Source organism: Panthera leo, chromosome C1 (assembly GCF_018350215.1).
Source record: "Panthera leo isolate Ple1 chromosome C1, P.leo_Ple1_pat1.1, whole genome shotgun sequence".
Taxonomy (NCBI): Eukaryota; Metazoa; Chordata; class Mammalia; order Carnivora; family Felidae; genus Panthera; species Panthera leo.
Genome location: NC_056686.1, coordinates 132,772,035 through 132,795,869, shown reverse-complemented (window position 1 = coordinate 132,795,869; position 23,835 = coordinate 132,772,035). Strand labels below are relative to the sequence as shown.

Here is a 23,835-nt window from a genome sequence, read left to right as displayed (position 1 = left end):
GTATAGGTTTCACTTTTCAAAACAATATTCTAGCCTTCCCAACAACAAAAAAATGCTAGTTTACAGAGTGACTGCCATTTTCCAGTCCCATCAGAAATGTATGAGAATTTCAGTTCCTCTAGACCCTTGCTAATATTCTGTATGGCTAGTCTTTTTAATTACAGCCATTCTAATGGATGTATAGGAGTATTTCATGTTGGCTTCAATTTACATTTCCCTGATGATTAATGGTGTTGAAAATGTTTGCTATGTGAATTGGTCATTTCTACATCTCTTTGCTTAATATTTTCTAAACCATTTGCCTACTTCTTTATTTTGTTTGTTTGTTATTCTGACATAAGAGTTCTTTATAAAACATGGAAAAAAGTCTTTCATCAGATATACATATTGCAAATATTTTCTCTCAGTTTGCGGCTTGCTTCTATTTGTTGGTGTTATTGTTTTTTCATTTTTGTATTGGTATCTTTCACAGAGGAAATTTAGTTTTGATAACATCCATTTTATGAATCTTCTTTTATATTTTTTGTTTTGTTTAATCTAAGAAAACTTCTACCTATGTAGGAGTTTGATAGTTTTATATATTTACTTGTAGATCTACAATCATTTTTGAATCATTTTTGACATATAGTGTTAAGGTTCAATATTTGTTTTTATTTTTATTTTTGCAATATCCAGAGCTTTGAGCACAATATTTTAAAGACTATCATCATTTTTCCCATTGAATTAGCTGGAGCCATAATATTGCCTTTTTCAAAATTAAATTGATCAGTTACATGTAGGTCTATTTCTGAAATCTCTATTTAATTGATATACACCCTTATGCTAATACCACACTGTCTTAATTATTATAGCCTTATAATAATAATAAAGTTAAGTAGCAAAAATCTTTCAACTTTGTTCTTTCATTTTAAATTGTTGAACTATTTCAGGTCTTTCACATTTCTATATAAATTTTAGGATCTTGTCAATTTCTTGAGAAGGTGATAAAAAGTGACTATTGGGTGTTAGATCACTGAATTTATACACAAATTGGATCAATAATCTTACTAACAGTTTAAGGTTTTAATTTAGAAACTTAGCAAAGTACTTCACTTACTTTGTTGTCTTTAATTGCCTCAAGCAATATTTTGTTATTTTATACATAAATTTTGTTAAGTTCATCCCTTAATATTTAATAGTTTTTTAAATTATATTTTCAAATTGTTACTTATAATATATAGAAGTAAAATTGGATCTTTCTTCCTAAACTTCCTTACAGTGCGGAAAGTGCCTATAGAAACATAGCCCAGATTATCATTGTACTCACCTCTTTGGTATTCCTTTTCCCAGGGATAACAACAATGGGCTGACTATTGACAAATGTAAAGACAATTGTTTTATCATTTCTTCAGTGTGCAGAACACTGCCTATTTTTAAGAAATGGTACATTCATATTTTTATGTACAGAAATTCAGAAGTAGAGAAATTAGAAGAGGAAAGTACTTTCAGGTGTGAAAACATAAAAACTTTGCTTGAGCTGGGGCTTACTGGGTGCACAGTTCTTGATGGCAGGTGCAGACACTTGGTACTAGGGATTACAGCTCCATATGCCCCCTAGGGAGGCATCTAAGGCTCCGGCACAATTTTCCCAAGCCTATTGGATATATACTTGAAATTGTGCCAAAATTCAAGGGTTTAGAAAGGGAAGGCATGGAGTTGGAAGGCTTCATTTAGCATCATTAAACCTTGATTATACTTGGTACTGTTAGTCTGTTTCACTAAAGGATTTTTAAAGTAGAAGTAGTCAACTTTCAAGGACAAAAATACAGCTGTTCAATCGACTGATGAAGAATGCAATTGTTCTCTAAAGGAGAACAGTGAATGGCTATTTATTATTGTTATTTTTTTAAGTAGGCTTCACGTTTAGCATGGAGCCCAAGGCAAGCTTGAACTCACAACACAGATCAAGACCTGAGCTGAGATCAAGAGTCAGATGCTTAACTGACTGAGCCACTCAAGCGTCCCTATTTATTATGTTTGAGCAAGCAAATAATTATGTTCTCCTTCAGAAAATAGAAAGTTTTGCTGAATGATGTCGCAGATGCTAAAATGCTCTGTTTGCCAGTGTGACAGGCATCCCCATATGAGTGGGTGGGTAGGGAAAGAAATGAAAGCAACAAGGGGAGTGAGGTTAAGCACCCATTTAGCCTCTCCTCTGACTACGGATCCAATGCTCCTTCTCAGAGAAATGCATTCCACATTGGAAAGCAGTATACTGCAAAGATGGAAAAGAGAAATGATAAGCCAGTTATGTTCATGATATAGGCCTTTGTGCTAAAGTTGTCTAATTAAGAAAACAGGAGAAAATATTTAAAATATATAAAAAACTCATGCCAAAGAATTTTGAATGAGAATCAACAGAAGAAAATGCAAATTTGATACAGAAATTCGCTAAAGTCATAAGATTTATTAAAGTTGAAGACAGAGCAGTAAAAATACTTGTCCTACATGTTGACAGGAAAGATTTACCAGGTACATTGGAAAAGAAAAGCATGCTGAGCTTTTTCAAATTGGTGCATTGCCTGTGGTTCACACACACTAGAATTAATTGTCTTGAATATTAGTTATAGATGATGAGTATCAACCCCTTGCAGAGTCTTTCAGACTCTCCCTTCTGGAACAGCAGGAGAAATTCAAGCAAGCTGCAGCTTATGTGCCTGACACCGAAGGTACAGAATGTGGGCCTGACACTGAAGGGACAAGATTGTGTGCTAGACACTGCTGGTACAGAGTTGTGGGCCTGACACTGAAGGTATGAGGTTAGGCACTATCAATAGACTTCTGTTACAGTTGATTACCTTTCCTATTTCAACATTTAAATGGAAGATAACATTGGCTAAATGGTAAGTATCTCATTCTCTCTACTCATGTTGAGACTGCAGAAGGCAGTACGCTGCTGAAGGGAAAATGTAGCATGGAAGGAAGCGCAGACTGTAAAAAGGTTTTTGTAAAGACGACAGAGTAGAAGTTAAAGGAAGAAAGAAGTGGACACAATTCGTATATTAGTGGCAATTAGGAAAGAAGGATGTCATGAAGTGGATCTTTAAAACTAATCTAAGAGGAAGAGGGAAATCAAAACTAAAACCAGGTGTCTTAAAATCTTGCTAAAGTTTGGGTTTAAAAAAAATGCATGAGCTTGAGAGAAAAATTGCAGAGAGTGGGTGGGAGAGGGGATAAGGCAATTCTAACTCTGAATGTGATAGCACATAGACTTTAGACCTAGTTACTTTAATAGAAAAAAAAAACTATACTCACAAATAAAAAATATTTAAGGAGGAAAATGAGAATATGCTAATTACAATTTGAGAATAAATACTCTGAGCAGCATATACATGCAATAAAATGCCTAGAGAGAAACGTTCCAGAAATAAATAAATTAATTAACTTACAAAACAGAACAGAATATAAAAGGTAAAGGGAAACAAACTTTTGGCATACAGTTATCCAGGTTTAAGTAATTGATATTCAATTTCTGTAGAAACTTTGTTGGACTGGCTCATGGGAGTTGGATTGTAAATATGTATAATATGTAAATAACTTTTAATATACTTGAAGGATTTAAAAAGAGGGATAATAGATATGAAAGTGCTCTACAATGAATATCATTACAAACACTGGGAATGGTGAAAGGAATACCCAAAGAACATTTCCAATTCTTGTCTCATATCTGCTTATATGTATTTAATTTCCTGCATAGGGTCACTTACAAAATATAAACCCTTCCTTATTGAATTTATTTTCTTTCAACTTATCTTCTTTCAAGGAATTGTCTCTCAGAATTTCTATATAGTGGAGATTCATTTGTCTGCTTTTCTATGCTTATTGTTTTTGTCATCCATTTTAGGCACAAAGATTCTCAAAGGCAGGAAACATAACCATTTACATTTTCTGGTCCGGAAAAAAGTAAATATTACATGACAATGCTTTTCAGAGATTAATTCACTAGGCGATATTTCAAACAATTCCATTTTGGAAAATAAATTCAATTTCACTTTCTTACATACAGCTTGTATCTTCTACTAAAATTCATGGTAAAACTGGGTAAGTCTTTTTAATACATAGTCAACTCTCAATTACTAGGCAAACCGTGTTTGCAAATACTGAATGTTCTTCCAAAAATGTCATTTTCATATTGCAAGAATCTTGGTTCCCAGTCACATACTAACTATGAATCCAGCATTTATAGCTTTTAAAAATGCCAACCAATATCATCATGGTATAACCATCAAACTCCATTTTTGGTTTCGCTTTGATTAAATTTTGCCAGAACTACTTCTCACAAATTTTCTTCAGTCAGTCTGAAGTACTTCCTCACTTCTGCATGCTAACATTTAATATCAAGTCTTTACTTTGTGCCAGATCCACTTCCTGGAATAGCACCCTAATGCAATATTTCTGTGTCAGTGATAACCCAAATTTGCAACAGGATAGGAAGCAACTTATATTTTTATTTTGGAATAACAATAATAACAATAATAATAAATTTCAAGGTGATTTTAAATATACATTAGCAATTAAGTTTCCAAGGAAGGATGAGAGAAGGGGGAATATTGTGAAATGGAACCTGAGAATAATAAACCAATCACCATGTTTTACCATTAAACTTCCTAAGAATTTCTCTTTTCTCCTATATCTCTAGATATCCATGTCCACTCTCTCAGTTCAGACCATCATCAACCCTTGCCTGGATTTAGAAGACCAGGATTTATAAGCCAAGGATTTGTAAAAACTTATTACTACCTAATTTTCCAATTTTAGTGTCCCTGCAATTCGTTTTCCATGTTTTTCAAGAAAAACAATGTTTCTAAAATGTAATCTTATCATGTTATCCCCCTACTTTAAAAACTCTTCACAGTGGTTCTTGATTATCTTCAAGATAATTACGATTTGTCACCAGTGCAACCAAAAGTCTTCCACTATCTGATCCCCAGTCACTGCTTCATTTCTTCAGCAAATTTTAAGCTCCAATCTCTTGAATGTATTGGCAGGTATATGAGTGAACCATGTATCATCTCCAGTTCTATTTTATTTAGGAAGGGTATTAATTAGGACAAAAATGTTTTGTAATTCTGATAAGCTTCACTTTGTTTTTCACTTCTTTTATGACTTCAAAATTACTTTGAAAAGACACAGTGGTAAATTGGTAGCTATGAAATAGCTTTTTAAAAATATAATTAATTGGGGTGCCTGGGTGGCGCAGTCGGTTAAGCGTCCGACTTCAGCCAGGTCACGATCTCGCGGTCCGTGAGTTCGAGCCCCGCGTCAGGCGCTGGGCTGATGGCTCGGAGCCTGGAGCCTGTTTCCGATTCTGTGTCTCCCTCTCTCTCTGCCCCTCCCCCGTTCATGCTCTGTCTCTCTCTGTCCCAAAAATAAATAAAAAAAAAACGTTGAAAAGAAAAAAAAAATTAAAAAAAAATAAATAAAAATATAATTAACTAATTAATATGACTTACTCAATATAATTGTTTGTAGAGGCAGAAATTTTACTCTAAACCTGAGCACTTCCTAATATCCTTAAGTTTATTCTCCTTTTTATTTTTAATTTTTTTAACTTAAAACATTTTTTAATGTTTATTTATTTTTGAGAGAAAGAGACAGAGAAAGAGCACAAGCGGGTAAGGACAGAGAGAGAGAGGGAGACTTAGAATCCAAAGTAGGGTCCAGGCTCTGAGCTGTCAACAGAGTCTGATGCGGGGCTCAAACTCACGAGTCATGAGACCATGATCTGAGCCGAAGTCGGACGCTCAGCTGACTGAGCCACCCAGATGCCCCTCTCCTCCTTCTTTTTTAATTGTGATAAAAACAAATGAGATTTACCTTTTTAACATATTTTCTTTTTTTCACAGTTTTACTGAGATACGATTGATATATATATTACTGTATACGTCTCAGGTGTACAGCATAAAGGTTTGACTTACCTATATTGTGAATTGATCACAATAATTTTAGTTAACATACATCATCTTATGCAGATACAATAAAAAGAAATGGAAAAAAAGAGAAAAAAAATCTCCTAATAAGAACTCTTAGGATTTAGTCTCATAATAACTTTCATATATATCATATATGCTACATATACATATTATATAGCATATAGCAGTAGTAACTATAGTCATCATTTTGTATATTACATCTCTAGTGCTTATTTATTTAACAAAATTTTAAGTATTACATTAAGTATTACATTAGTATTGTATAAGTATATGTATAAGTAATACATTAAGTATTAATACAGTGTTATTAACTAGTAAACAAAACAGTATTATAGGCACAGTGTTGTATAGCAGATTTCTAGAATTTATTCATTTTGCATAACTGAAATTTTATGCCCATTAAATAGCATCTTCCCATTTTTTTGTACTCCTAGCCCTGGTCATCACCATTATACTCTGTTTCTCAGTTGTACTATTTTAAATACCTCATATAAGTAGAATTATATAGTATTTGTTCTTCTGTGACTGACTTACTACACTTTGCATAATGTTCTTAAGGTTCATCCATGGTGTCACGTATGGCAGGATTTCCTTCTTTTTTAAGACTCAGTAATACCCAATCATATGTACATATCACATTTTCTTTATTCAACTGTTGATGTACATTTAGGTTGTCTTTACATCTTTACTATTGTGAATAATGATGCAATGAACATGAGGATGGACATATTTTTTTGAGATCCTAATTTCAACTCTTTTGCATAAATACCTAAAAGTGAGATTGCTGAATCATATAGTAGTTCTATTTTTAATCTTTTGAAGAAACTCCACATTGTTTTCTATAGCACCTGCACCATTTTACGTTTCCACCAACAGTGTACAAGGGTTCCAATTTCTCCACATTCTCACCAAGAATTTTTTTTTTAAATAATAGCTACCCTAACAGATGGAAGGTGACATCACATTGTGATTTTGATTTGCATTTCCCTGTTGGTTAATTATGTGGAAAATCTTTTCATATGTCTGTATGTCTTCTTTGGAGGGATGTCTATTCAAGTCCATTTCACATTTTTTTCATAGCTATTTTTTGTTTGTTTGTTTTGGTTTGGCTTTTTGCATTGAGTTTAGGAGTTCCTTACAGATTTTGGATATTAAAAACTTCTCAGATATATGGATTGCAAATATTTCTCCCATATTGTAGGCCACTTTTTCACTCAAAAGTTTGTTTTGCCATACAGAAGCCTTTTTAGTTTGCTATTGTCCCACTTACTTATGTTTACTTTTGATTCCTGTGCTTTTGGTGTCATATCCAAGAAATAATTACCAACATGCATACCATGGAGATTTCCACCTAGGTTTTCTCCTAAGAGTTTAACAATTTCAGTTCTTATCTTTAAGTTTTTAATACATTTTGAGCTTACTTTTTTTTATAGTGTAAAATATAGGTCCAATTTTATTCTTTTCCATGTGGCCATCTAACACAATTTGTTGAAGACACAGTATTTACCCCACTGCATCCCTTGTCAAAATCAGTTGACAATGTATGTGTGGGTTTATTTCTAGGCTCTTTATTCTGACCCATTGGTGTATATGTTTGCCATTATGCCAGTTTTGACCAAACTTAGACAGATTTTTTAAATCTGTTTTTATAGCAATAGACCTATATGAGAGCAATTTCTTAAGATTTAATATTAATACTTTGCTTTATCCATAATCTGCACCAATATATACCTTTCAAGTGAGGGAATCACAGAAAAAAAGAGTTATAAAATACCTGACTAAATGTTACTCAGTTACTTTTCTTGATAAAGTAGGAATAAGAACCCTGGCCATGTGAGATCTTGCCCAATGACTTCTACCACACGACTGACCACTGTTTCATATGATTAAGAAAAACTTACTATAGTTATAGCATATTGCAAAATTTTCCATTCTTCTGAATACAATTTCATAATTAAAGTATAAAAATAAAAACAGCAGATGGGAGAGAAAAGGGAGACAGCCTACTTTAGCAGCATTCCTTGGAGAGCTGGACAAGCAGACTGTGGGAACTGGAAAACAATGATCAAATTGCTAACGATGAAGTCACCAATCAATCATAATCAATTGACTGTCAAACCCCATTTTTGTTCATATTTCTCATGGATTGAAGTCCCTTTTTTATTTTTGTGAATAAAATACACAAAAGGCAAAGTTTTTGAGTAAAACAGACTGGAAGTCAAAGATTTAGAAATTCCCTTTTATCTCAATATTTCCCTGTGTCTTCAGTCCCTTATCTATATGATTTATATCATTCTTGCCTAATATAAAGATTCAAATTTTTATAGTTTGGAGAAAATTCACTCTTTACTTGTTTACTGTATAGTTTATATAATACCAATAAATTCTAAGTGTCCTATTTGAATGTAATTTGAGATTCATACATTACTGTGATAAAGGAGAAAATTAAATTCTTGTACCTAAAGAAAGCTACAAAAATTTGCATAATATATAAAAGAATAAAAGGTAACAAGCCACAGACAATTGCCTAATCATAAAATTTATAGAAACAAGTTCTTTTAACTATATTTGATATATTCAATCACTTTTTTAACAAAATTTATAAAATTCTTACTAACCACATTAGGCAAAGTACTCTTCTAAACTTATGTATGCAGACGAAAACAAACAAAAAGCTGAAAGATCCAAAACACTTCAGAGTAGCTTTAAATGAATTTTAAACTCAAGTAAGATTCCTATTATTAAACCAAATGACCACGGACATGTAAGAACATGGCAACTCCTTGAGAAAAGTTGTTGATGAAAATGGCAGGAATGGCAGGTCTGAGAAGAAGAGGCATGCTAGCGTTAAAAGTATAGGAGCAAGGTAGATAACAAATCAATATATGTGCACATTATATGTTAAGGAAAGTTCATTGCTGGGATAGACATTATCAAGCCATTACAGCACAATGGAACAAATGCATTTTCTACACTGGATACTGAGAATGACAATAATAGTAATAATTAAAACATCAGCTACTATATAATATTTACTTAGTTTACTTAAACTTCATAATAACATGATGATTTTCTGTTATTCCCCAATTTTACCAATGAGGAAATGTATATTTTTTCTGGTCAAGCCACATGTCCAAAATTGTAGTTGATAAATCATAGAACTCAAACCTATCTCCAAGTCTTTTCATTTAATCTGTAATATTCCCTGCTTGTAGATATATGGTCATACTGTTGAGATTGCTTGAAGAACCATTAAATCTGTGGTGTATGAATACAGATGGAACAGATAGACCCTAGAGCAGATTAATAGATATTAGAATGAGAGAAAGGTGGAGAGTGGAACCAGAAAGCAAGACTCAAGCAGTCATGTTTGTGAATTTCTTTTTTTTACAGTTGAATAGAAGATTGGATGTCTTCTCAAAAAATATTTTTTTGCTTCCTTGTATGGTAAGGTGATCTTTAATATTATTAGCAATGCTACTGGGTTTCTTTGTCAATAATCTACAATCCCTGAAATGCTCCTTTGCCTTGCTTCTTGGCAACAAGTTCTTCATTAGTGCTCTTTATAATGCAAAAGTCATGAGAAATAATTTACAAGAAGTCTATCAGAGTAAACACAAACAACTCTATTTTATTCAGAATACTAAAAAATCCTATTTGCTTACAGTGATTTAGATAACACACAACAAAATAAAAGCTTTCCCTTGGATAATTATGTTTTTATTCAATTATCTGATTTAGCTGTCGAACCACTTAGGAAAAAAAAATCCTTCTGCAATGCACATAGAATAGATGTCTCAAAATGCCTAATGAATAAATCAATGGTTGAACAAAAGTATTTTAAAAAGGAAGTACTTACTTGGCTAGCCTCTCAGAGCACACTTGAGATAATGCATGCTTTCTTTGATTAATCAAAGACTTTATATTACAAAACAATTATTATTCATCAAAAAATTGTGTCTTATTTTACTGCATATACGTTATGTATATATGAACCAATGAGAAATTATGGTTGCCAAAAAAAAAAAAAAGCTACTGCAATCTTAGGATGGATTAAAACAAGCATCATAGAATCTAGTGGAGGAGACAATCCCATTTTTTCTCTTTGCACCAATCAGATGATATGTAGAGGGATACACAATATGTGGGTGAAAACTTGATTATCATAAGAATTTTTTAGCTATTATAAAAAAGAAAAGGGCATAGACAGAGAAAAAGGAAAAAGAGGGTAAGGTCCCTGAAATTACATTACAAAAAAATAGAAGGTGGTATTTCCAACAGACATCTTAATGAAAGATCTACTCACTCTGAGTTAGACTCCAGGGGAGGGGCAAATGTTAAGAATAATGTAAATCATAGGGATATTTGGAGGAGTAATTGCTTTCTCATTGTAGGTGGTGGAAAATAGCATGACTCCTAGCGATGGATAAGAAATTTGGGTTCTCAGGAACACAAGGCAAGTGGAGAAGAGGAGAACAAGAGTGTACAAATGCAGTAAAGAGCTAAATGAACAGATTGTGGCAGGCTTTGCTCATGAGTTTTACTTCATGCTAGTAAAAAGGCAATGAATGATTTTATTCATGAGAGTAACATGGTCAGATTCCTGTTTCAGAAAAACAAAACAGTGCAAGGGTAGTGGCCAGATCATATCCGCTAGAATTAAAGGCAAAGCATCATGTTTGACAGCTCTTAAAATAGTCCAGATGAGGAATGGTGAGGGCTGAGTCAAGGCAGGATAAATATGGTGATTTCAATTGCTCTCGTTGTTCTCAATAGAAAAGAGAATTTAAGGGGTGAGATGAAAACTTTTATACTGTGTCTCTCCTAAGCAAGGAAAGTGTATTCACACTGAAGAATAATTAAAATACAGTCTTCCATCTTAATTGTGCCTGTGTGGAAGCCAGATTCTTCTACCATAACTGCTAGCTAAACATGTGATGTTGGATACCAGATATGTCCCTATTTTACAAAAGAATGAGCAACATCAGGAATTCAACTTTTCTAAAGGTGATATGCTCAATGCTCTTATTACAGGGGTGGGGGCACCTAATTACATTAATCAAAACAAATACAGTTTCTATCCTCAGAGGTCAGTCAGTACACCTTGCCAAGGTGATAACATCTTTTTGTTCCTTTCACCTTTTTCCTCAAAGGCTGGGTTCCTTTGTTTCTGCCAATTCCAGATGCTCATTTCACGTAGCTCAGCATTTCGTCTTATTTCTTAAAGTGTTTCCAAAGTTTCTTAAAAGTTTCTGTAACTCTTTTTTAATTTTATTTTTTTTTAAATATTTATTTATCTTTGAGAAAGAAACAGAGTGCAAGCAGGGGAGGAGCAGAGAGGGAGACAGAATCCAAAGGAAGCTCTAGGCCCTGAGCTGTCAGCACAGAGCCTGATGCTATGCTGGAACCCACAAGCCATGAGATCATGACCTGAGCTGAAGTTGTATGCTTAACCCACTGAGCCACCCAGGCGCCCCAGTTTATGTAACTCTTAATCTACCAAATATTCTAAGTTTTGTAATTATCCGTAATTCAGGCTATTTCTTCCTTTTCACAGATCTGATTTTACAAAGCATGAAAGAGTTCTTACCTAAGATGTGTTTCCTTGGCTCAGTCAACTAGTATTTAAATAGTGTTGCCCCTAATTCCTGGTAAAATATCATTTTTGATTTTTAGCATTTAGAGCCTGCCCATAAAACTTATCAGGAAGAGAAGAGTCTCTGAATTTATTGCCTGTTCTTACTTTAAAATTGCTATCAATGAAATTAAGTCTTAACTACTAGATTCAGTGCTACCTAATTACCCATTTCTTCATTTTATAACTTTACTACATGTAATTTTATTAATGGAGATTCAAGATATCCTAATTATAACAGGACATGTAGAAATGCCTATTTTTATATCAAGTAAGCTGAGAATTATAAAAGCATATCAATATATATTAGTTAACACCCTGCTTATTGTGTGCAAAACAGTCAGTACTTCTAATGAATGCCATTGTGTTTGATGGGCATTTATAGATTCTTTTTTCGATTCTATGGAGATAATCCACAAATTCCTCCAGAATTAACATGTTCTAAAAATTCTTCTCTAATCACAGAGTCTACAGCTCCTCAGCATGGAAATGTGGTTTCAAATATATGATGTCATCTTATTACTTTCCCATTATTATATTTTTAATGAAAAATAGTTGCCACAATGTTACATTAGTTTCAAGTGTAAAACAAAAAATGTGGAAGCTTCACGAATTTGCATGTCACCCTTGCACAGGGCCATGCTCATCTCTGTATCGTTCCAATTTTAGTATATGTGCTGCCAAAGTGAGCGCTACTTTCTCATTATTTAATGTAAATATGGTGATGGATTATCTATATGGAAAGCACTCCAAGAAGAGAGAACATGTTATTTGCTGTTGAAAGACTCTGAAATAACAGTGACAAAAAATGTTATACCACAATGAATTGCCCAATCAAAATGGGAAACAGAAGAAATGTGTGGTAGAAGAGAGGACAGGGCTAAGACACTTATCAGGTAATGTGTATTTTTCTGAGGCTCTGGCACCAGCATTTTATTAATAATTTATAAGTTAGTTTCACCATTACAGCAAAGATTTTCTGAAAAACCTCATTGCTTTTTTTTAGAAAAGCATTTGAAATATTTAAATAATAGATATTTCATTGGTTAATGTCAGATATTATCATATATATCCAAAAGAAATATTTTAAACTTAATTGCTTCATCTATAAATATTTTGTTTCTAACAGATGTAGTAACCAAAATACCAACTATTTGAATATTAATAGATCAAATAAGAATTAACATTTTATTTATTTTCCCGGATATTTAAATATAGTCTAAGTTTTTAAGTTAAAAGGCATATGTTTTCCTTTATTGTGTAAATGTTTCCTTTATTAAAATCTTCATTTTCATATAAACTAGATATTTTCTGAAGTATTTTTTCTTCCAGTGTTTTATTTTTCAATCTTTGCACCATTTCCATATTGCTTAAATTATTGTATGAGTTGAATACCTAGAAAGATAGGCCACTTCTCTTAAGTACTTTTTTGAAATATTCTTGTTATTGCCAACACTTAACCAAATTCCTTCCACATACCTCTTACCCCCACAAATGCTGTTGGGGTTAGAGGTGACCTACAATTTTTATGTGATATACAATTTTGCAATTTTAAAAACTCTGAATATCTGTGAAAAATGTGATACACATGAGTTTTAAACATGTTTTCCTATACAAAGTAATTGTAATTGCTTTCCAACTCTTTTAATCTCTGATTGTACTGAGAGACTAAGAGAAAAATTACCAGGTGTACTTACAACTACAAAGAAAAGACCCCCCCCCCCCCCCCCCCCCCCCCCCCCCCCCCCCCCCCCCCCCCCCCGTTCCAAAACCAGCCAGGGCGTGCCGGTTGCAGTCTGACACAAAGGCGAGAACCAATCAAGTTCTGCTGAATGGTTTGAAATAAAGGCAGGAACCAATCAAGTTCTGCTGAGCATTCAAATTTAAATGTCAACCAATAACAGCTCTGTAACCTCAAAAAAATCCCTAACTTGTTTGTGCCTGTCTATAAAAGAAGCTGTAAGATTCTTGCTCAGGGCCTCTTAGCGTCACTGGCAATGAGTGCGCGGAGGACCGGGTTCGAACCTGCAATAAACGACCCTTGCCGCTTGGCTTTGGCTCTGGACTCTGGTGGTTTGTTTTCGGGGGGTCTCTTGAATCGGGGCATATCAGTACCAGTATTGCCATGAGCTTATTTCAAGAGTAGAGATGTAAGAGGAAATATTAGTACATTTTCTTGAACCTAATTTCCTGCATTACATAAGTGATTGCAAAACATAAAAGTATATTTCTTCAATTTTTTCAATTATCTATTATAATTATCAACTATAATTCTAGCATCTATATATTTTTTGAGATGAACTTTTTCTATTCTGAATTAGTGAATGTGCTAGAATGTCTCTTTAAGTGGTAACTCCCCAAACTTGGCATCTTTATTAGTTTGCATATTTTTTTTTTTTAACGCTTATTTATTTTTGAGACAGAGAGAGACAGAGCATGAACGGGGGAGGGGCAGAGAGAGAGGGAGACACAGAATCGGAAGCATGCTCCAGGCTCTGAGCCATCAGCCCAGAGCCCGACGCGGGGCTCGAACTCACGGACCGTGAGATCGTGACCTGAGCCGAAGTCGGACGCCCAACCGACTGAGCCACCCAGGCGCCCCTAGTTTGCATATTTCTAAACTAAGCTGGGAACTACCTTTTTTTTCACTGCATTGCTTTGGTGCTTTCTAGTATGTGGTTACAGCATATTTTTATAGCATTCTTAGATCTCCTGATTCAGCCTTAGACATGTTTTCTAGCGACAGACTCAGTTATCCTCTGAAAAAACAGTTTTGAGGGTAGTGGGAGGGGAGTTGTCCTGGATGACAGTTCAATCCAGGGTGGGCTTTTTGCTACAATGTTTTTCATGTGTGAATATCTACTTATTAAAAAAAAAAAAAAAGCTTCAGACTGAGATCTGTTTACTTGCTCATTTGTTTCTTAAGAAAAGTTTGGGGGATAATAACTTCTTCAGAGTAAAGTCATGATTCACCACAAAACAATATCAATACATTGTATTTCCCTTTAAAAAGAAGTGATCAGTATATTAGTCTCTGTATTTGGAAGTTTGATAGAAACATTTGCCGTATCACACAACAGAAATTTAAGCATGAGCCCTCAAGTGCTAGTTAATAACAATCCAACAAACTCAAACAATTGAGATAAACCTTGCATAGGTAACAACACAGATTCTTGAGTCAAACAGACCTGCCTTTCAGTTGTAATCCTGCTATTTACATGCCTGTAACTGTGAACCACTTACCTCAAATCTGTTATTCTTAATTCTATTATCTTTAAAATGTGGATAACAGCAGCATACTGAATTCAATTCAACAGTATCTATTGAATTCAATTATTGGAGTAATAAATGACAATTTATGTGAAGCAGTTTGAGCAATGCCTGATACAGAGTAAAAGCTCACAAATTGGTAGTTAAAAACAAGATGAGGTAAAGTTGTATATATTTCCCATGGCTAAAATTTCAACACCAAAAAACATAAATTTGAATGTTAAGTATTCTATATTAAATTAAGTATGAAATAGTTTAAGTAGAAAATGTCACAGAATGCTATCACATTCACCAAAAGTAATTTTTTTACTACAAACAAAAACAGCAACAACAAAAAAACAAAACCCAAAAACGAAAAACAAAAACAAAAACAACAAAAACTCACACCATAAGTTAAATATGCATTTATAACTTAAATTTCAATAAGCATTTAAAGTTCTACAGAACTATCTGTTTGAAGGAAAAGAAGGCTCTATTCTCTGTTTTAACTTAATTTCTAAGAGGAGTTGTTCTTGTGCTTTGGCGAGTTGAAGGAGCTTTGAAAGTTAAGGATAAAGCACAAATATTTAAGACAAAGAAAAAATTTGCAGGTAATTGCAGACTCTATTAAAGCCTTAATTAAAGGGCACTAGGAAAGCGAATTAGCACATCTGAGATTTTAATCAAACTGCTATTTCAACCAATTTATTAATTGACTCCAGGATTAGGCTGTAATGTGCACTGTTAAGATTATGTTCGTGATCTGAAAACCCTACGACTATATCTCACTATTCTTATCTCAGGAATAACCGAGTTGAAATATGCATTTAAAAGGGATCTCCTAATTTTATAGGGATGCTTGTAGATCTTGCAAGAGCATTGATCATTCTATGCCTACAATAGCTAAACCTATATATATATATATATATATATATATATATATATATACACACACACACACACACACATACATATATACATATATATATATATATACATACATACATATATATATATATAAAATTTGGATTTCAACATTCACTTGTTGAGTGACTGAATGCTTACAGATATTTGGATTCATCTAAGGACAAAAGACATTCTTGACTTAAAATATAGTTCAAACAAGAGTTATAGCAGTCTATAATACAACATAGAGCCTATAGTTAACAATACAGTATAGTGAATTTCAAAATTTGTTAAAAGATTTCATGTTAAGTTTTCTTACTAGAAAAATTAAATAGCAAAGTGACATAAAGAAATGGTGGAAAGGATGGATATGTTTATTACTTTGATTGTCCTTACGGTATCATGGGTGTATTCATATGTCCAGACACATCAAATTGTATACATTAAATATGTGTAGTTTTTTTGTGTGTGCATGTCAATCATATCTCAACAAAACTATTAAAAAATGTTAAAAGAAGGTATTTCTGCATTCTTGGCAGGAATAGAAAAAAAATATTACATATATAAAAATAAAATTCATTTTTATATATCTTAAAGATAATTGTAGTAAAACCAAAAGGCATTTTCAAACTACATGCAACAATCCTATAAATTCCAATCTTAATATAGGACCTTGTCTTCATCTGTTTGGGCCACTATAACAAAATACAATGCATCAAATCACTTATCAACAGTACACACTTTTTCTTACAGTTCTGTAGGCTGCAAAGTCCAAGATCAAGTCACTGGCAGATTCAGTGTCTGGTGAAGGCTTCTTTCTATCTGTCCCTCTTTTAGTGATAACCTCATGTGGCAGAAAGGATGAAGGATCTTGCTGCAGTCTCTTTTATAAAGGCACTAATCCCATTCATCCTTATGATGACTCTTCCCTCATAACCTAATCACCTTTCAGAAGTGTCACTTCGGGGTACCATCACTTTGAAGATTAGGTCACAACATAGAAATTTTGAGAGGACACAAACATTCAATCTATAGTGGGCCTAATTTATCCTGAAGTCTTCAATCAGTAGATTACCCTACTGTATTTTCTGACATACAATAAAAGTGAAGAAACACAACTTCACATAGTCTTCTATATATACATGTATATACATGGACATGTATATATTACAGAGTGAAAGGGACTCCCTTCTACTGTAAAAAGGTTATGTGTTACTCTGCTTGAAGCCAAAGGGAGCAAACTGAAATCCCTTATAATTTTTTTTTTCCTCAGGTGATTTTTAACACCTGCTTATGTTCTTACCTCACTAGATAAACAAGAAAATACTCCTTTACTTTAAATATAGTGTTTTTGAATTCATGATGCATTTTAAAGTGTTTGGAAAACACAAGCAAAAGGCAATTATAAATTTTCCAGTGGCTAGGCATTTTCAGCTTTAACAACAAGAGTAGCACCAACTCGGAAGTCTCCAGTTGTTAGTGAGATCAACCAGTAGGGCCTGTTGTAAGAACAGATTTAATTTTTTTTTTCATATAGCAGTGATTAAACATAAAGATTTTGACATTGTCAAACAAGTGTATTAATCATGCCTCTTTGTTTTTTGTATTTCTGAAGCTTTGACATCTGGGGCCTTGCTGTCCAGGACAGACTGCTTCCCTCAGGGCTAGCCAATTCCTAGAGATAGTAAAGGATTCACCTGTAAGAGTGTCTTTCTTTCTTTCTTTCTTTCTTTCTTTCTTTCTTTCTTTCTTTCTTTCTTTCTTTCTTTCTTTTTAAATGTTTATTTTTAAGAGAGAGAGAGAGCGAGCGTGAGCACGTGTGAGCAGAGAGGGAGAGACAAGATCTGAAGCAAGCCCTGTGCTGACAGTGGAGAGCCCAAAGTGGGGCTCAAACTCATGAACCTTGGGATCATGACCTGAGCTAAGTCAGATGTTTAACCAACTGAGACACCCAGGTGCCCTTAGAAGGGTGTCTTTCATATGTAAACTGACCAATCCAGCTCTTTTATCACTCTCCAGGACTCTTAGCTTCCAGGCTACTATTCACCTGCCCCTAATCACTCAGAGCCAGGTACCAGACAATCAGAGAGAGCTGCTATACTCCAGAGCCCACTGAAGTTACTAACTAGCCCATCATAAACTTGCTTTCCTGTGTCGTCCATTCCTTCACATGGAAACCACAGTAAAGGTTCTTGTCCATGCTTTCCTCCTGCTCCTTCTACCTCCTTACTGATCCTGGTGCTTCACCATGTGATACCTGCACATGTGTATGCCTCCTCCTCTTAGAAACTGTGAATAAAAAACTATCTTTTCAGTGTCACTTGTCTCCTGATCTGTTGGCTTTGCCATGCCTAATTAATGAAAAAATCTAAAATTTAAAACAATGAGCATAAAATTCTTGTACCATTAAGAAAACAGACACATCTTCCTATTTCTAGGCATGGTGTGACTTCCTGGTCATACCTAATACTGAAGTAAAGAAAAAATGTTGCTTTAAGTAAATGTTTTTAATAGTTTCATGTTTTCCATCAATCCATCAAAGAGTTAGAACTCCTTCTACCAACAGAGTTAGTTTATGTATGCAGCAACAGCTCAAGTTGCACCTGCCAGAAGCAGTCTGATGAAAATACACCTCAATGTCCCATAATAACCAATCTTTTTCAGGCTCTTACCTTAAGAATTAAAGGTTCTTTCACTTGCGCTCATAAGGAAAAATGGTTGAGGTACCCAGGACCAGTGAGTACTTGTGTATACATAAAGGTTCTTTAATTCAACATTGCTACTGGAAAAATTACATATATGAAAACAACTTAAAGACTTCCTACCTGTCACAATTCTTTAACATTTAAAAAAAAAATTTAACGTTTATTTATTTTTGAGACAGAGAGAGACAGACCATGAACAGGGGAGGGTCAGAGAGAGAGGGAGACACAGAATCTGAAACAGGCTCCAGGCTCTGAGCCATCAGCACAGAGCCTGACGCGGGGCTTGAACTCATGAACCATGAGATCATGACCTGAGCCGAAGTCAGACGCTTAACTGACTGAGCCACCTAGGTGCCCCTAATTCTTTAACATTAAAGTAAACATGCAATGTTTCATTTTCACTTTACTATACTAAAAATTTCCCCCTTTCCACATCTAAGTCCATAGCCTTTCTGTTTTTTAACACTGCCCTTGGTCCAACCATATTCAGGTGCAGATTTCTAACAATGCAGGAGCAAAAATGATTTTCTCACTCTCAATGTGCCATCACACACCAGCATGACAAAATAGATAATTAAACTTAATATAGTAGACATCATGGGTTAGACTATTTTATTTATTATCTTTTCAATAGGTTTAAGTTCAAGAGCTGATTGACACTGGACAGTGGCTGACATTGATGGATATAAAAACTACCTATGGATTATTTTAAGTACTTTTATAGCCACCATTTCTCTTCATCATTAACTACTCTCTGCATGGCCATCCATTTCTATATTGTCAGTTAAATAAAGAAAACTGCATGTGGTTGAGTAGATCAATATTATTGACTTATCAAATAAGATTGATATGTCCATAATGAGTTTAAAAATGTTTTAAGACTAATATATTATGAAAATAATTGCCTATCATCATTACTGTGACTAAATAGCCCAATAATCATCAACCAACCACCTATTGATAGTGATGTGATAATTGCTCCTTCAATTTGACCATTTTTATCTTAAAGATTAATCAATTTTTAAATGGTCTTAATTCAACTACCTCCATTGCTCTTGTTATAATCCTTCCCTTTCTATAAAGATCTTCGTGTTCCTCTAAACTGCTGCAACAGCTTTCTAGCTAGTCACTCTACCTGTATTCTCATGCTTTAATAAATCATTTTTTAGAGTGCTGCTGGAGAAATAGGGCTAACATGAAGTGAGGAACAACTTTGTCCCATGCTCAATATTCTTCAGTGATTGCTATTACTTAAAGGGTACTATAGTAACTTCCTAACATGGCATGAGTGGCTCTGAAGAATCTATTGCTTGCATGTATTTTATACAATATGGTCCAACAATACTAGACTATTGCAATTTGCAAACATGGCATGCTACTTACATTTCTTGCATATACATTTGGTCCTTGAACAACACAACTCTGAACTCCAACTGTCCATTTATACACAGATTTTTTTCAATAAACAGAGTACAGATCCATAAATGTATTTTTTCTTTCTTATGATTTTCTTAATAACATCTACTTTTCTCAAATTTACTTTATTGTGAGAATACAGTGTATAATACATATTAGATACAAAATATGTGTTAATTAACTCTTTATGTTATCTGTAAGGCTTCCAGTCAACAGGAGGTTATTAGTAGTAAAGTTTTGGAGGAGTCAAAAGTTATACATGATGTGGTCCCTGGGTGACTCAGTTGGGTGAGTAACTGACTTCAGCTCAGGTCATGATCTCATGGTTTGTGAGTTCAAGCCCCGCATCAGGCTCACTGTGGTCAGCGCAGAGCCTGCTTTGGATCTTCTGTCTCCCTCTCTCTCTGCCGCTCCCCTGCTTGTGTTCTTTCTCTCAAAAATAAACATTAAAAAAATTTATACATGAATTTTCATTTGTTTTGAGGGTGTTGGTGCCCCTAATCCCTGCATTATGCAAACATCACCTGTATTATTTTTTTCCTTTTCACTAATTATTGACTCACAAGCCTTTCTGTGACATTTTTCATGACTTGTCTAGGCACACGTAGGGATGTTCTATAGTTCCTTTGCTACCAGTGCATACTGAAGTATAAGTATTAGTGTCATTTTTTTTCTTATATTGTGCACTTTTCTACTAGGCTATAATCTCTTTGAGTACAAAAAATATCATATATAGAAGGAGGGACCAAGATGGTGGGAGTAGCATGAAGTTTTTTGCCTCTCTCATCCCTGAAATGCAGTTAGATCAACACCAGACCATTTTGCACGCCTATAAAACTGATTTGAGAATTAACACAACAATATGCACAACTTGAACCACAGAATTCAGCAGGTACATGGCACAGAGAAGTGACCTGGGGAAAGAGAAGCCGTGGAGGGTAGGGAGCTGTTTTTACTTGTGGAGAGAGGATGGGAGAGTACAGAGGAGAGTACAGGAAAAGCACTCTGCAACTAAAGCAGCTGGAGAGAAACAAGAAGAGTGGAAACAGCTGCAAAGGACTGAACACATGACAAAATGCTCAACATCACTCATCCTCAGGGAAATACAAATTAAAACCACAATGAGATACCAACTTACACCTGTCAGAAAGGCTAACATTAACAACTCAGGCAACAACAGATATTGGTGAGGATGCAGAGAAAGAGGATCTCTATTGCACTGCTGGTGAGAATGCAAACTGGTGTAACCACTCTAGATGGTTCCTCAAAAAATTAAAAATAAAACTACCCTAATGACCTAGCAACTGCACTACTAGGTATTTATCCAAGGGATACAGGTGTGCTGTTTCAAAGGGGCACATGCACCCCAATGTTTATAGCAGTGCTTACGACAATAGCCGAAGTATGAAAAGTGCCCCAAATCCATCGACGGATGAATGGATAAAGATGTGGTGTGTGTATGTGTGTATGTGTATGTATGTATGTAGGTATATATATATATATATATATACCTACATACACACAATGGAGTATTACTCGGCAATAAAAAATAATGAAATCTTGCCATTTCCAATGTGGATGGAACTAGAGGGTATTACGCTAAGTGAAATTAGTCAGTCAGAGAAAGACACATATCATATGACTTCACTCGTATGAGGAATTTTTTTTTATTTTTTTAATTTTTTTTAATATATGAAATTTATTGTCAAATTGGTTTCCATACAACACCCAGTGCTCATCCCAAAAGGTGCCCTCCTCAATACCCATCACCCACCCTCCCCTCCCTCCCACCCCCCATCAACCCTCAGTTTGTTCTCAGTTTTTAACAGTCTCTTATGGTTTGGCTCTCTCCCACTATAACCTCTTTTTTTTTTTTTCCTTCCCCTCCCCCATGGGTTTCTGTTAAGTTTCTCAGGATCCACATAAGAGTGAAACCATATGGTATCTGTCTTTCTCTGTATGGCTTATTTCACTTAGCATCACACTCTCCAGTTCCATCCACGTTGCTACAAAAGGCCATATTTCATTCTTTCTCATTGCCATGTAGTATTCCATTGTGTATATAAACCACAATTTCGTATGAGAAATTTAAATACAAAACAGATGAACATAAAGGAAGGGAAGAAAAAATAATATAAGAACAAGGAGTGGGACAAAACATAAGAGACTCAAATACAGAGAACAAACTGAGAGTTGCTGGAGGGGTTATGGGTGGGGAAATGGACTAAATGAGTAAGGGGCATTAAGGAAGACACTTGTTGGGATGAATCACATAGGGGATAGGGATATTACACATAGGGGAAGAATCACCAGAATCTATTCCTGAAATCATTATTGCTCTATATGCTAACTAACTTGGATGTAAATTAATAAATAAATAAGTTAAGTAATTAAAAAAAGAATAAAAAAAGAGTTGCATGCTGAGCCAGTAAGTGCCCTAAAGCATGGTTATTTTTAATATGAGCAATTAGGCCTTTACAATTGAAGTATATCTCCTTTATCAACAGTGGGTCAAAGGAGGCAGGAGACAAGTGTATTGGGCATCCTGTTCTAAGGGGCAGATCTGAGATTTAGAAGAACCAATGGTAATGCTTTCAGCCAAGGTGTTTGAAGAGGCTTTAAGAAGTTTTGCCAATTGAATCCTAATAGTGTCTTTAGTGTGTTCAACTAACTCTAAGGTTTGAGAATGGTATACACAATGAAAAGGTTGTAAAACTGACAAATAGCACAGACTTGTTAAAGCACCTGAATGGTAAAATAGGTTCCCTAACCACTATAAAGTTTGAGAGGGGTTCCCAAGCAAAGTATAATCTTTTCCAACAGAAAAAGCATTGGCCTGTCTACAAGAGAAAGGTTTTGTTCAGTGAGAACACATACAAACCATGACTAAAACATATTTATTCAACATATTATGAAATATATTGAGAGGGGAAGTTGTATGAAATCCATTTGTGTGAAAAGGTTTCCCTGGATTATACTTTGGATAGGTGGGACAAGTGAGGTAGCCACTTTTTGTGGCCTTATTAACTTTTCCCCACAAATACTGGTTTATGAGTTCTATCAGTTTGTCAGTAGATCAATGGTTCAGTGCATGTATAATAGTAAGTACTGGGAATTTTAGAATTTCTGGTAGGGCCTGATTGTTATTTGGTCCAAACCAGAGTACTCTTTTATTAAGCCAACAATTGTTAAATTTCCAATTAAATTTTTCCCTCTCTGGGACAATTTTTGGGTATCTCAGTCAATTTTTCCAAATTATCATTTTGGAAAACATGCCTTTAAACCATGACAGAGGTTTGACTATTGGCTTCCTTGAAAACATTTTTGGTGGAAATATCAGCAAGGTTGATTACTTTGGCTTCCAAAGAGTTGAGTCTGAAATGCCCAGGAATCTTAATAATCACCAGAGGAGCTGGAAAAAGTATGGCATCCAAGGGGCATGTAGGTGGCTCAGTTGATTAAGTGTCCAACTCTTGATTTCAGCTCAGGTCATGATTTCACAGTTCATGAGTTTGAGCCCTGTGTCAGCCTCTGAGCTGACAGCGTAGAGCCTGCTTGAGATTTTCTGTCTCCCTCACTCTCTGCCCCTCCTCCACCCTCCCTCTCTCTCTTTAAAAAAATAAATAAACATTAAAAAAAAGAAAATAGAATATATATGTCTTAGATACAGGCCCATGCATATTATGTGTTCTTATTTTACATAGTCATCTATTTCAAGTAGTTGAATGAATGAGTGGATATGGAACCCATGAGAATCATATCAGGACAATATTGGATAAAATTTTCCTTCATTTTAAGTCTGATAAACTGCTTTGTAGATAAATGTTAAGATACCACATGATCTTAACTTCTAAGTTCCTTAAAGGCAGAAACAATGTGCAATGACTCCCCCGAACCACTGCCAGACAAATCAATTGTTTCCATAAAGCTGTTTATATTTATGAGACTTAAT

The 23,835-nt window shown here is 34.5% G+C and overlaps 1 long non-coding RNA gene and 1 other non-coding gene across 8 annotated transcripts in view; both read right to left on the bottom strand.

The window, feature by feature from the left end:
* The window catches only part of LOC122226005, a 232,324-nt gene that overhangs the window by 95,857 nt on the left and 112,632 nt on the right, over positions 1-23,835 (bottom strand). The gene's annotated exons all lie outside the window — the stretch shown is intronic.
* On the bottom strand, positions 12,198-12,300 carry LOC122228965. Its single transcript, XR_006206847.1, has one exon. It is a non-coding gene; the product is annotated as a U6 spliceosomal RNA (small nuclear RNA).